The sequence below is a fragment of the Pinus tabuliformis genome, chromosome 2_1 (genome assembly GCF_031772625.1).
Source record: "Pinus tabuliformis cultivar Carrire ecotype Pingquan chromosome 2_1, CPIR1, whole genome shotgun sequence".
Lineage (NCBI taxonomy): Eukaryota > Viridiplantae > Streptophyta > Pinopsida > Pinales > Pinaceae > Pinus > Pinus tabuliformis.
The window spans coordinates 768,014,396-768,026,920 of NC_142299.1; the positions used below are offsets into that span (position 1 = coordinate 768,014,396).

General features: G+C 37.3%; 1 pseudogene; it reads right to left on the minus strand.

Moving 5' to 3' along the window:
- Nucleotides 1-11,627: 11,627 nt before the first annotated feature.
- On the minus strand, nt 11,628-12,071 carry LOC149202840 (26S proteasome regulatory subunit 4 homolog B pseudogene; annotated as a pseudogene).
- Nucleotides 12,072-12,525: the final 454 nt, after the last annotated feature.

Genomic DNA, 12,525 nt, shown 5'->3' on the forward strand with positions numbered 1-12,525 from the left:
TCGAAAGATTTCTCTCATAAATATGTCTGCAATCTCTACTGTTTTGTAGGTGGATTTTATGGGGAGGAAATGAGAAATCTTACTTAGCTTTTCCACAACCACCATGATTGAGTTGTGTTTCTTTCTAGTAGAGGTAGCCCTATAATAAAATCCAGAGTTATGGTCTCCCACTTCCATGAGGGAATGGGTAGTGGTTGCAACAGACCCGTAGGATGTTCATGTTTTGCTTTCACTAACTGGCACTCTAAGCATTTAGATAAATATTCTGCCACATCTTTTCTTAAGTCGGGCTAGAAATAATCTCTCTTGATAGCAAAATACAATTTATGGTACCTTGGGTGGGCAGCATAATGTTTCCTATGAAACGCATCGAGTAACATCTGCTTCACGGAAATCTGATTAGGAATATAAATTCAATTTCTGAATGTTAACATTTTATCAAAATTAATTTCATACTCACCTTGTTTCCCTCCTTCATAGGCTTCTGAAGCTTGCTGCCATAAGAATGAATATTCCATATCTTTGAGGGGAGCCTCCCGTATAACCTCTGCTAGGTTAGATTGTGCACGATTGAAGTGTAACTCATAGATACAATGTATTTTCCTGCTTAGAGAATTAGTTGCTTGGTTTTATTTTCCTTTGATGTGTTTCAAGTCAAAGTCAAATTCAGTCAGAAATATGGTCCATATGGCTTGGAAAGCATTTAAGTTGGATTGATTAAAGAAATTTGTCAAACTGCTATGGTCAGTTAATATCAAAACCTTCTTCCGAAGGAGATAGCGCTGCCATATCTTTAGTGTATGTACTACTGCAGTCAACTCCAAATCATAGGCAAAGTAACGTTGTTCATAATCCTTCAACTTTCGTGACTCATATGCAATGGCTTTTACTTCTTGAGTTGGTACTCCACTGACACCCTCTTTACTTTCATCGGTACATACTATAAAGGATTTTTCTAGATCCACTACCTTTAGCACCGGTGCAGTTGTGAGAAATTTTTTTAGCTGCTCAAAGCTTTGTTGGCATTCCACTGTCCAAAGGAAAGCCCGTCCCTTTTTCTGAAGTGAAGTCATTGGGAAGGTGATTTTCAAAAAGTCCTTGATAAATCGACGGTAGTACCCTGCCAAGCCTAAGAAGGATCTTATGTCAGCCACGTTTTTCAGTGCAGTCTATTCCATAATAGTTTTGATCTTCTCTCAATCCACTGCTATTCCTTCTGCTGATATAACATGGTCCAAGTACTGAATTTCATCTTTGTAAAAATCACATTTGTTGAACTTTGCATACAGTAGGTTTTCCCACAAAATTTGCAGCACTGTTCTCAAATGCCTTTCATGTTCCTCTTGGTTTTTAGAATATATTAGTATATTGTCGATGAAAATCAATACAAAATTATTTGGAAAAGGCTAGAAAATACAGTGCAATATGCTCATGAATGTGGCTGGTGCATTGGTAAGGCCAAAAAGCAGTACCACGAACTCGTAATATCTGTAACAAGTTCAGAACATAGTTTTATAGATGTCTTCATCATTTATTTGGATTTGATGATATCCGAACCTTAAGTCAATTTTCGAGAACACGCTAGCTCCTTGTACTTGGTCAAATAAGTAATCGATGCGGGGTAGTAGGTATTTGTTATTTTTGGTCAGCTTATTTAGATGGTGATAGTCGATGCATAATCGTAAGGTTCCATCATTCTTGCATACAAATAGCACTGGGCCCCCCCAAGGAAACACACTTAGGCGTATTTACCCTTTATCCAATAGCTCCTGCAGTTGCATCTTGAGTTTAGTCAATTCTGGAACACTCATACGATAAGGGGTTTTTGAAATAGGGGTTGCACTAGGCATTAGTTCAATTGGGAAGTCAATGTCTCACCTGGGCAGTAATCCTGGAATAGATTTGGGGAACACATCTAAGAAATCCTGTATTATAGGAATATTCTCCAAAGAGGTCATTTTATTTTTATCATTGTTGTACCCTACCTAAACAACATAAATATGGCACCCGTTTCTAATACATTTTCCAAGTTGATTGGCTGTAATAAGGTGCAACTTGATATTTTTCTTAATTCCTTGAATTTCCTTCCACTGTCTCTACCCAGTAAGATAAATTATGGCCTTTTCTTTGCAATCTACTAAGGAAAAATGACCTTCCAGTGAGCCCTTCCCTATTAATACATTGTATGAGCCTAAGGGATGAATATTCAGGTTGACCTGTATAGGTTGTCCTCAAATTATAATAGGGAAATTTTCTGTTTTGGCTGCCACCTTCCTTTTGGTACCAGTAGCTAGTTGAACTAGCCACAACTATTTGTAATTACTACATTGCAGTTGACATTTTTCTACCACTTTAGGACTAACATAACTCAAGCTAGTGCTTCGGTAAAATAAAATAGACAAAGATGACCAGCAACCATACCTTCGTATTCAATCTTGGTGGGCTGACTGTCAGCCTTATGATTGTCGAACACTGCATTGATCCTGGGCATGCTCCTTGTGATATCAACTACTGTAGAGTCTTGTTGCATGTTAGAAATTTGCTCAATCCAAGCTCTCTATGGGTATTTTTTGTAATAACATGCCTCTCTATATCCCCACATTGTAGTGAAAAGTTCTTTGCCGATTGTTTCTGCCATGCATGGTTTTTGGATATTTGTTTGGTGGCAAATTCCTCTTTTTCTTGGTAGAAACTACTTTAGAATGTTCATTTTTCTACTTCATCTATTGATAACATATAGGAGCCTTCTGGACTACATCGTCCATGGTTCTAGGGTAGCCAAATTCTAATTTCTCCTTCATGAATTTGGGCAAACTACTAATAAGCCGTTGAATCTTAGCTTTTTCTTCTTGCATATATGAAACATAATGCAACAGGGAAGTAAAGCATGCTAGGTATTCATCTATGGTCAGGATTCCCAGTCTAAATTTATGGAACTCTTTTACTTTCTCATCATAATAACATTTTGTTAAACCTTTGTCTTTAAAGTATTTACGGAATTCTTACCATGTCACTTGCTCCTCATCAATCTTTCTTATGGTTTTAATCTGTTCCCATCAGAGGGTGGCTTTTCCTCGTAATTGGAACACTGCCAACCTCGCTTTAAGTTTTTCACTACATTCATAAATATGGAAGTATTTACCCATGTCTATCATCTAGGCTTCTGCCGCTTCTTCTGACTCTCCTTCGAAAAATGAGGGTCTAATTTTTTTGAGCTAACCTTGTAGTTATATCTTTGATCCTTTTGGATTTTTTTGGGCAAAAATGTTATTTGAACGCCCTTCATATTCTTCTTTGTGACCCTCCATAGATTTTGCCTGATCTTCTTCATTATGAGCAGTTGGGTCTTTTCCCTATTTTCTGTACTAGGATCTTGTCCTCTTTGAGTTTGCTGATCTGACAAAATTTTAAGAATCTTTTCCTGCTCTTGTCGTAAACGTTCATGGTCTAATTTAAGGTTCATCATTTTTGCTCGAAGTTGTTGTACTGTATCAAGTAAGGTAGCATTATCCTGTCTCGATTCTTTTCCCAATTGCACCCATAATTTTGGGTTGGTGTTTGCTTAATGTACCTTTGATTGGCTCAATGATATTGGACTCGTATGCATTGTACTCTTGATGCTAATTCACCTTCTCTTTCTCTTATTTTTGTTTACAATTAGTCAAAACCTAGTTTATTTTGCTATTTATATACATATATATCGAAACATCACAACTTAATTGACTGCTTAAAAAACCCAGAAGCCTCGGTGTACGAATCTGGGCTCTGGTACCATTTGTAACACCCAGAAACAATTAATAAATAATAATAATAAGAAATTTACTTATCTTCCCTAATTCTCCAGCCTACGTGTCACCTTAACCCAATACATGCTATGTGTAAACGAATGGGAAGGGTCACAAATGACTCCTAGCTTGGTGCGGTTAATGGAATTAAATGACATACAAGGTTCCTGCACACATGTTAGGAAACCAACTCATGAAAAGGTAGAAAAGATAGATCAATGCCTTAGAATTCAGCCTCTTCGAGGAGGAAACCTCCTTTACATTACACAATTGAACAATTCTTGGATGATACAAATGACTAAATCTCCCTTCAATATATAGGAGTCTAAGGGGTCACAATGTAATCAAGCCAACATAACAGTAATAACATAAGGACACAAAAATAACAATAGTGGGCTCCTATGGGGCATGCTAATAACAATATGGGGACAATAGGGGCACAATAATAACAAAAATGGATACAATGACAATAGTAATGGGGAATCACTAGTATTATAGGGGCCTAACATGTCCCTCTCCTTCAAAAAAGTGTTGTCCTCAATGCTTGAGTAGTTCTGGATGCTTCTGTATAAAATTCTCATCCTCCCACTTGGAATCTTCAGCGGATAAGTTCTTCCACTTGATGAGAGACTTCGAAATTGATCGATTTTGTAGCTGTCAAGTTCTTGTTTCTGTGACTGCTTCCGGTTCCAATATGATTTTTCCTTCCTTGTCAAGTTCTAGCAATATTATTTGAACTGGGAGCTTGTCACCTATAACCTTCTTTACACATGAAACATGGAAAACTGGGTTCACTCAGGAAGCTACAGGAAGCTCCAATTTGTATTCTATAGTACCAATCTTTTGCAACACCTTATACAGACCATAATACTTTGGTGATAATTTATTACCCTTCTTATCTTGCTTGAGGGACATTTGTTTATATGGTTATCACTGTGGGAATACCCAGTCACCTACATCAAAACTTCTTTCACTGTGATGTTGATCTACCTATTGTTTCATTCTATTCTTTGCTAACGTGAGGTTATCCTTTAAGAGTTGCGGAACTTGTTGTTGATGCTCGATGTGATGTTCCACTGCTTGAAGCTTAGAATTTTCTCTTAAATATGATGTGATGGATGGCGGATGATATCCATAAAGTGCCACAAATGGGGTCATTTTTGTTGCAGTATGGAGGGAAGTGTTATACCACCATTCAGCTAGAGGCAACCATTTGACCCATTGTGTCGGTTTATCAAATAAAACACAAATAAGATATCCTTCCAAACATTTGTTTACTATCTCAGTTTTCCCATCAGATTGAGGATGATAAGTTGAGTTATGAGCTAACTAAGTACCGAGACAAGAAAATAATTCTCTCCAAAAATTTCCAGTGAAAATGGGATCTCTATCACTTACAATAATCTTTGGGTTTCCATGTAGCTTTTGAATTGTTTCCATAAATGCAGTAGAAACTGTACTAGCTTTAAATGGTTGTGATAATGCACAAAAGTGTGCATACTTGGTAAGTCTGTCAACTACCACCATGATGACACTCGTTCCTTCAGACTTGGGTAAAACTGTGATAAAATCCATTGAAGCCTCCTCCCAACATTGGCTTGGAATGGATAAAGGTTGTAATAGACCTAGGGTCTTAATTGTTTCAACTTTATTTTGTTGGAAAACCAAACAGTCCGCCACAAACTTTTGAATATCTGATTTAAGGCGATCCCAAAAAAATTCCTTCTTGACCCTGTGGTAAGCTTTTAAAAATCCTGAGTGCCCTCATAAGGGAGAAGTGTGCAATTCCATAAGAATCTTTAGTTTGAGTTGGGAATTCTTACATAGGTATAAGCGATCTTTGTACCATAATGAATCATTTTTCCAATTAAATGTATCAGATGTACTGCGATCTTGTTGTAGCTTTCGAATGAGTGCCTACACTTCTTTGTCATTCTTCCATTCATCCCTTACTTCATTTATCCAATCTGGTTGGATAATGGAAATGGCACACAACAATGCTTCCACATCCTCATCCTTTCTTGAGTGTGCATTTGCCACAACATTTTTCTTCCTTTTTCTGTATATGATTTCAAAGTCATAACCCAGCATCTTTGTGACCCATTTTTGTTTCTTTTTAGAGGATCATCTTTGTTCTAAAAAGTATTTAGGACTATCATGATCCGTTTTTACCTTGAGGTGTCTTCCGATTAGGTAGGGTCACCATTTCTTAAGTGCATGTAGTATTGCCAATATTTCCTTCTTATAAATAGCTTTGTGTAAATACTTTCCAATGATTAGATGTCTTTCAAAAGAAATGGGTCTTTAATCTTGCATTAAAACAACACCAATTCCATTTCCTGAAGCATCACATTCCACAAATAAAGGTTTTTGTGAAGTCCAACATAGCTAAGACCGATGCTTGGCACATTACCTCTTTAAGATGTTCAAAAGCCTTTGCTGCTTTTGGAGTCCATGAAAATGCATCTTTCTTCAATAATGTTGTTAGAGGTGCTGCTATTCTCCCATAATTCTTAACAAACTTGTGATAATACCATGTCAACCTGAGAAATCCTCGCAGATGTTTTATGGATGTGGGGATTTTACATTCCTTAATGGCTTTAATTTTGCTAGGGTCTACCTTAACACCTTCATGAGATACAATATGACCCAGATATTCCACCTCTTGTACTCCAAAGTAACATTTGGAGATTCTTGCATATAAATGTTTCTCCTTCAATAGTTTGAGCACACTTTCAACATGTTCAACATGATCCTTCCAAGACTTGTTGTAGATTAGTACATCATCAAAAAATACTAACATAAATTTTCTAAGGAAGGGTTTGAAAATGGAATTCATCAATCCTTGAATTGTAGAAGGTGCATTGGTAAGGCCAAAAGGCATGACCAAAAATTCATAACGACCCTCATGATTTCTAAATGTTGTTTTTGAAATGTCTTTAGTCACAATTCTGATTTGATGATATCCTGAACGAAGATCCAACTTGGTGAAGTAAATTGATCCATGCAATTCATCTAATAATTCATCAATGACAAGAATGGGAAATTTATCTTTAACAGTGAGCTTGTTGAGCTCCTTATAATCCAGACACATGCACCATGATCCATCCTTCTTGTGCACCAATACTACTGGAGCAGAGAAATAACTTTGACTAGGTTGAATTATACTAGCCTCTAGCATTTCTTCAACCATACATTCAATTTCACTCTTTCGGGTATAGGGATATCTGTACGGCCTGATGTTTGGAGGAACACTTCCTGGAACCAAATGAATAGCATGATCATGGTCATGAATAGGTGGGAGACCTTTGGGAGTCTCAAATACCTTGGAATGATTGTCCAATAATTTTTGGATATCTGGAGAAATATATGATTTCGATGTGGGAACCTCTAGCAAACATAATTGTGCAATTACACCTTGTTGTTCCTTCTTTAGGAGCTTTGTCATACTGCTAGAGACGATTGTCTTCCCCAGTTTCCCTGCAATACCCTTTAATTCAACTTCTTTTCCCTCAGCAAAAAATTTCATGAAAAGTTTTTGAAAATTAAAAGCTATTGTACCCAAGGATTGTAGCCATTCGACTCCTAGTACAACATCGACACCACTTATCGGAATGGAAAGCATTGGCCTATTCAATACATATTCTCCCATGGATAGCTTGATATTGTGGCACTTTCTAGAGCAATTTATGGTTCCTCCACTTGCAACCATCACTTGAGACTCTAGTGCTGGATATAGGAAGCAATTCAATTCATTTTCTATCTTACAATGAATGAAATTATGGATACTTCATGAATCAATCAATACTTCTTGAGTAAAATTATGGGTACTTCCCAAGTGACAATTTGTTTTCGAGAGAAAAGCCATCCATACCATACAAACTGATTTGGTTCCAAATATAAAGTTGTAATACGTACCTTTTGTGTGTTTTTCACGTTATGGAGATTGAAAAATTGCTCCATCTGTAGTATCCATGTTCCGAGATCCTTGCCATCAAACTTCCTCATATTGATTTTTGGAACATGGTGGGTCTTCAATGCAACATTAGAGTCTATGAAATCATGATTAAACTTTTGTTTGTTCTCATCATGAGTTTCCTTTACTACCCTTTCACCCTTAGTGACCATTTCTTGTAGCAAATTATTCAAATTTATCTTCAATTCTTCCATCTTGTCATCCATGCCATTCATCCTAGCATCCATGCCATTCATCTTAGCTTCTATGCCTTTCAAGAAACCATCCATCTTAGCTTCCATGCCATCCATCTTGACTTGCATGCCATTCATATTAGCTTCCACGCCATTCTTCTTGGCTTCATTTACCCTTAGTGAGAGTGAAATTTGTTGTACTTGGTCTTGTAATTTTGATATATCATGTTGCATTTCTTCCTCTTCTTCACGAGTCATGCTAGAGCTTTCAGGTTGCTTACTAGGTGTTTCCATTTTCTTTCTTCGGGGCATTAATTAAAGCTAACAATTCTTCACTATTTCCTTTGAATTCCTTCAAATAATTTTTCAAACCAATCTTATTCAAAATTCAAAAAAACTACACACCTTTTTTTTTCACTTTGTAAGAGCTCAGTATTGAATCTGTTGTATCTCTATACCTATAGATCTCAAATATTTGAAATCTCATCCTACAGTAGCCCTTTGAATCCTATTCCTAACCCCGCAAGTCTGATCAAGATTGGATTCTCCAAGGAAGAGTTATGCCAAATCTCCCACGATGACCTGATTATAGAATAGTTCAATAGAGAAAACTTGTGCGATGTGCCACGTGTCACTGTTTCAACCGTAGTACCTAAAAATTATACAAGGAAAACTACAGGTTGTCCTCTTTCTGAAACGTCTGATGAAATTTCAATATGATGGTCAAAACAAATGTTATGATGATTTTCCCCAAGTCACCTGTTAGCAATGTAATTCGGGAGTTTGCAAAAATGCCAACTTCCTCAGATCATATCTCCACAAATGTAGCGAGAAAAGCTCTAAAATTAGGACCCAAATTTCAGAATGATTTTGGCCCAAATGGGTTTTTTTTAGCTTCTGAAACATCGCAAAAAAATTTATAGTGAAAATTCCATGATGAGTTGTTAGGAGCAGTGAAACACTAGAATCCAAAGCTCTGATACCAAATGTTAGGAAACCAACTCACAAAAAGATAGAAAAGATACATCAACGCCTTAGAATTCAGCCTCTTCGAGGGGGCAACCTCCTTTACATTACACAAATGAACAATTCTTGGATGATACAAATGACTAAACGTCCCTTCTATATATAGGAGTCTAAGGGGTCACAATGTAATCAAGTTAAGATAACAGTAATAACATAAGGGAAAAAAAATAACAATAGTGGGTTTCTATGGCGCATACTAATAACAATATGGGGATAATAGGGGCACAATAATAAAAATAAGGGATACAATGACAATAGTAATGGGGGAATCACTAATTTTATAGGGGTGTATCAACGATAATGTGATTTAAGCCATGTACATGTATGCCACCTACCCGCACCTTGATAGAGGTGATGGCTCCTCTGCTTGGCGATTAATGCGATGGTAAGTTTGGTAAGTAGCATCTGGTGAATTGGCAAAGGCATTTAATATGAAATGAAATCCTATTACAATTTTTCATCTCATTCCACACTGTTGTGAGGTGGAGACACAAATTTTTTAGCATGTAGGGTAAGAACGATGGTGTAAGGGTTTACCTCTTCCTGAGTCAAGGTTTTTATGTTTTCGGAGGCAAAAAATCATACAGAGACGAGGATGTAAGAGAAACACTCTACCTTTTTCTTGGAAATGCAAATACCTACTCATTCTTAGCTTAATATAACGTTGGTATAGGTATGGTCTGATGGAAAGTTTGGAATCATACCCTGAGAGCCGAACAACAATGTGCTTCTGTTGCTGAGGTCAGGTTATTTCTGATTCAAACACACTTATGGTTTAAGACTTATATCTAATTTGTGATTAATGATGATGTCTATTCATTTTCCATGCATTTGGTGCTCTAGTAGTGTCTCCCTTCTCCTTAGGTACTAAATCCCTACCTTTTTTTCTCTTGTCTAAGCATCCACTATCACTATTTAATTTGAGGTCTAGTTTTAACAGGTTATTTGGATGTCTTCCCAGGTATGGTTCGATCTTGTTGCTGGTTGAGGAATCTTTCGAGAGTCATAAACCTGAACCAAGGCTATCTTCTCTCTATAGGTTGGTTACCTTTTCTCCATTGTCTGTCTACTTGTCTGAGATTCTTGCTTGACTCCAAAATGAGGTGGGAGAGTTTGTTTGCCTTCGGCATAGTCAAACCCTCACTAAAATCCAAAGTCCGCGAGGGTTTCTTAGAGAATGGGGGTTAGAGAATTAATGCATCTAGTTGGGTTTGTAGCTATAGATTAAAGAGTACTTTTGAATTCTTCTAACTGTTTGTTAGCATGGTTACGGAATTCATTGCCCGTTCTAGCTTCGTGAACCCTTTTTTTGTCTGTAATAAGTGCTTGGAAGGTTATGGACTGCTGCCAAGCCTCAGCCCTTACCTAGTAGGCTGTAATGTCATTCTTATTGTAGTTTATATGAAGACCCAAAATTTAGGACAGAGAAATACTGGAGAATATATATATTATCTCAGTTCTTGAATTTTTTCGAGATTTACACTTCTCTTAATTATAGTTTTTTAACTGTTTGTGCTTTGCAATAAACCTATGAATGGTCTGTAGTATATGTGATATTAATTTAGTCAGTGATATTAGCACGGCATAAGTATTAGTATACTCAATTTTTGCATAAATGTGTATAAGTTTATTTCTTGGTTTCACTCTTGTTAACCGCAAAAATACTTCTACATAAGGTTGTGGACCTTCTTGTTTGGAATGCATTGTAATCATGTTTAATTATTTTTTTAGTAAAGTAGTATAAATGTGTTCACACCTAATCTTCAACGGTTGGGTAACCTGGAACGTGAAAAGTCATCAAGAAGATGAACTGATCCGTCCATTTTATGTATATAAACAATAGCTGTCTAATGAAATATTCAATCAATTTCTTCTGCCTATTCTGGAGTTACCCTGGCCTGACATGGTATCGGAGCACAGGTCCCAGGTTCTAAAAATAGTTGTAACTCCTGCCTTTGTCCTGAGCGCTCCTCTGTCCTGAGCGCTGCTCAGTCCTGAGCGCTGCTTTCTCCTGAGCGCTGCTCTGCCCTTTCCACGCCAGTTTTCATTGTCTGTTGCTTGTCTTGCTCATTACTCTGACGCGCCCTTTCCATGCCAACCTGAATGCGGTATATGGTATTTTCTGCCCTAACAGACTCAAAGCCTGCTATGCAGTAATAGGGCCAACGGTTTCTTCTGAAGCCTTACAGAAAGAAGAACGTCCGCTTTGTGCAGACCTCCTGGAAGACATTCGCCCACTCTACGAATTACGATGATTACAACTGTAAGGAACATGCCAATGTAAGATATCCATTTATCTAACCGATGTCATCTTTCGATTATCTTCAGTACAGAATTAGATAAACCAACAGTATTGAGAATGTCTAGAGCTTTCTGTTGTGCTTGCTTCAAACGATCTCTTTGTTCTGCATACTTTGAAAGAACAACCACTCCAGTAGCATAAGCCTCATCAAGCATGTATGATGAATTACGTGCCGACTGCCTGGCTCGGGTTTCATCGTCAAAAAATTTGCATTACATGAGCAGAGTCCCCATTTTTTTCTGTGTATTCATATTGCAGTAATCTACCCCGAGATTTGAGAGCTGTCTTTGTGTGTTGTCCACGCATAACTTCTTCGTCGACATTCTCCTGCGCTCCCTCCATCTCCCAAATATTTATGGATCAGCTCACTTCCGACAACACGTAGAAATTGAGTTTGCAACAGCCTTAGCCAGTAGTGTTTTGCCTGTTCCTGGCTCACCATATAGAATGACTCCTTTTGAAGGCTTGATACCAATATCCTCATACAGTTCAGGATGCGTAAGAGGAAGCTCAACAGCTTCTTTTATCTCCTGAATTTGAGCATCTAAACCTCCGATATCAGCATATGACTCCAATGGTGCCTTCTCCACTTTCATGACAGATACCATTGGATCAACTTCATCCTGCAAGAGTCCAACGACAGATAGGACCTTATTGTGCATGAGAATGGCGCATCCAGGCTCAAGCTGATCTTTATCTACAAATGACAGAATATTGACATAATACTCAGGGCCGACCGAAGACGAAACAATTGCGTGATTTTCGTCGATAATTTCCTCCAGATTACCGACGCTCATGGGAAACGCCATGTATCATGTTTTTGTTTGCAAATAACATCTGGCGCCGTATGTGGGAAGTCCTTGAGAGTGAACATTGCTGAGGACAGATAACCTAACTGCGTATGGTAACAAAACTGTGTTTGGTAGTTCAAATTGTATTGCGCAGTTTATATATATCATTCAAGGCGTTTATATAAGCAGTTTTCAAAGCATTCAAAGTTATATCAGTCAGAGTATTTTATATATCAAAGCAGTTGTAGTGTTGCATGATAAATTGATATATTGAAGTGATATATTAATACATTGAAGTGATATATTGAAGTGATCCCTTGCACATTTTTTCAAAACATAGTAGTATTGCAGTGATATGTACAATGAAATGCTGATGCTTTTAGCAAATATCAGAAGAATTTGAAGGCTGTAACGTAAGGATTTTTTTTTTTATCAGTAGAAGTATTTTTTTTACAGAATGCATTCAATCATC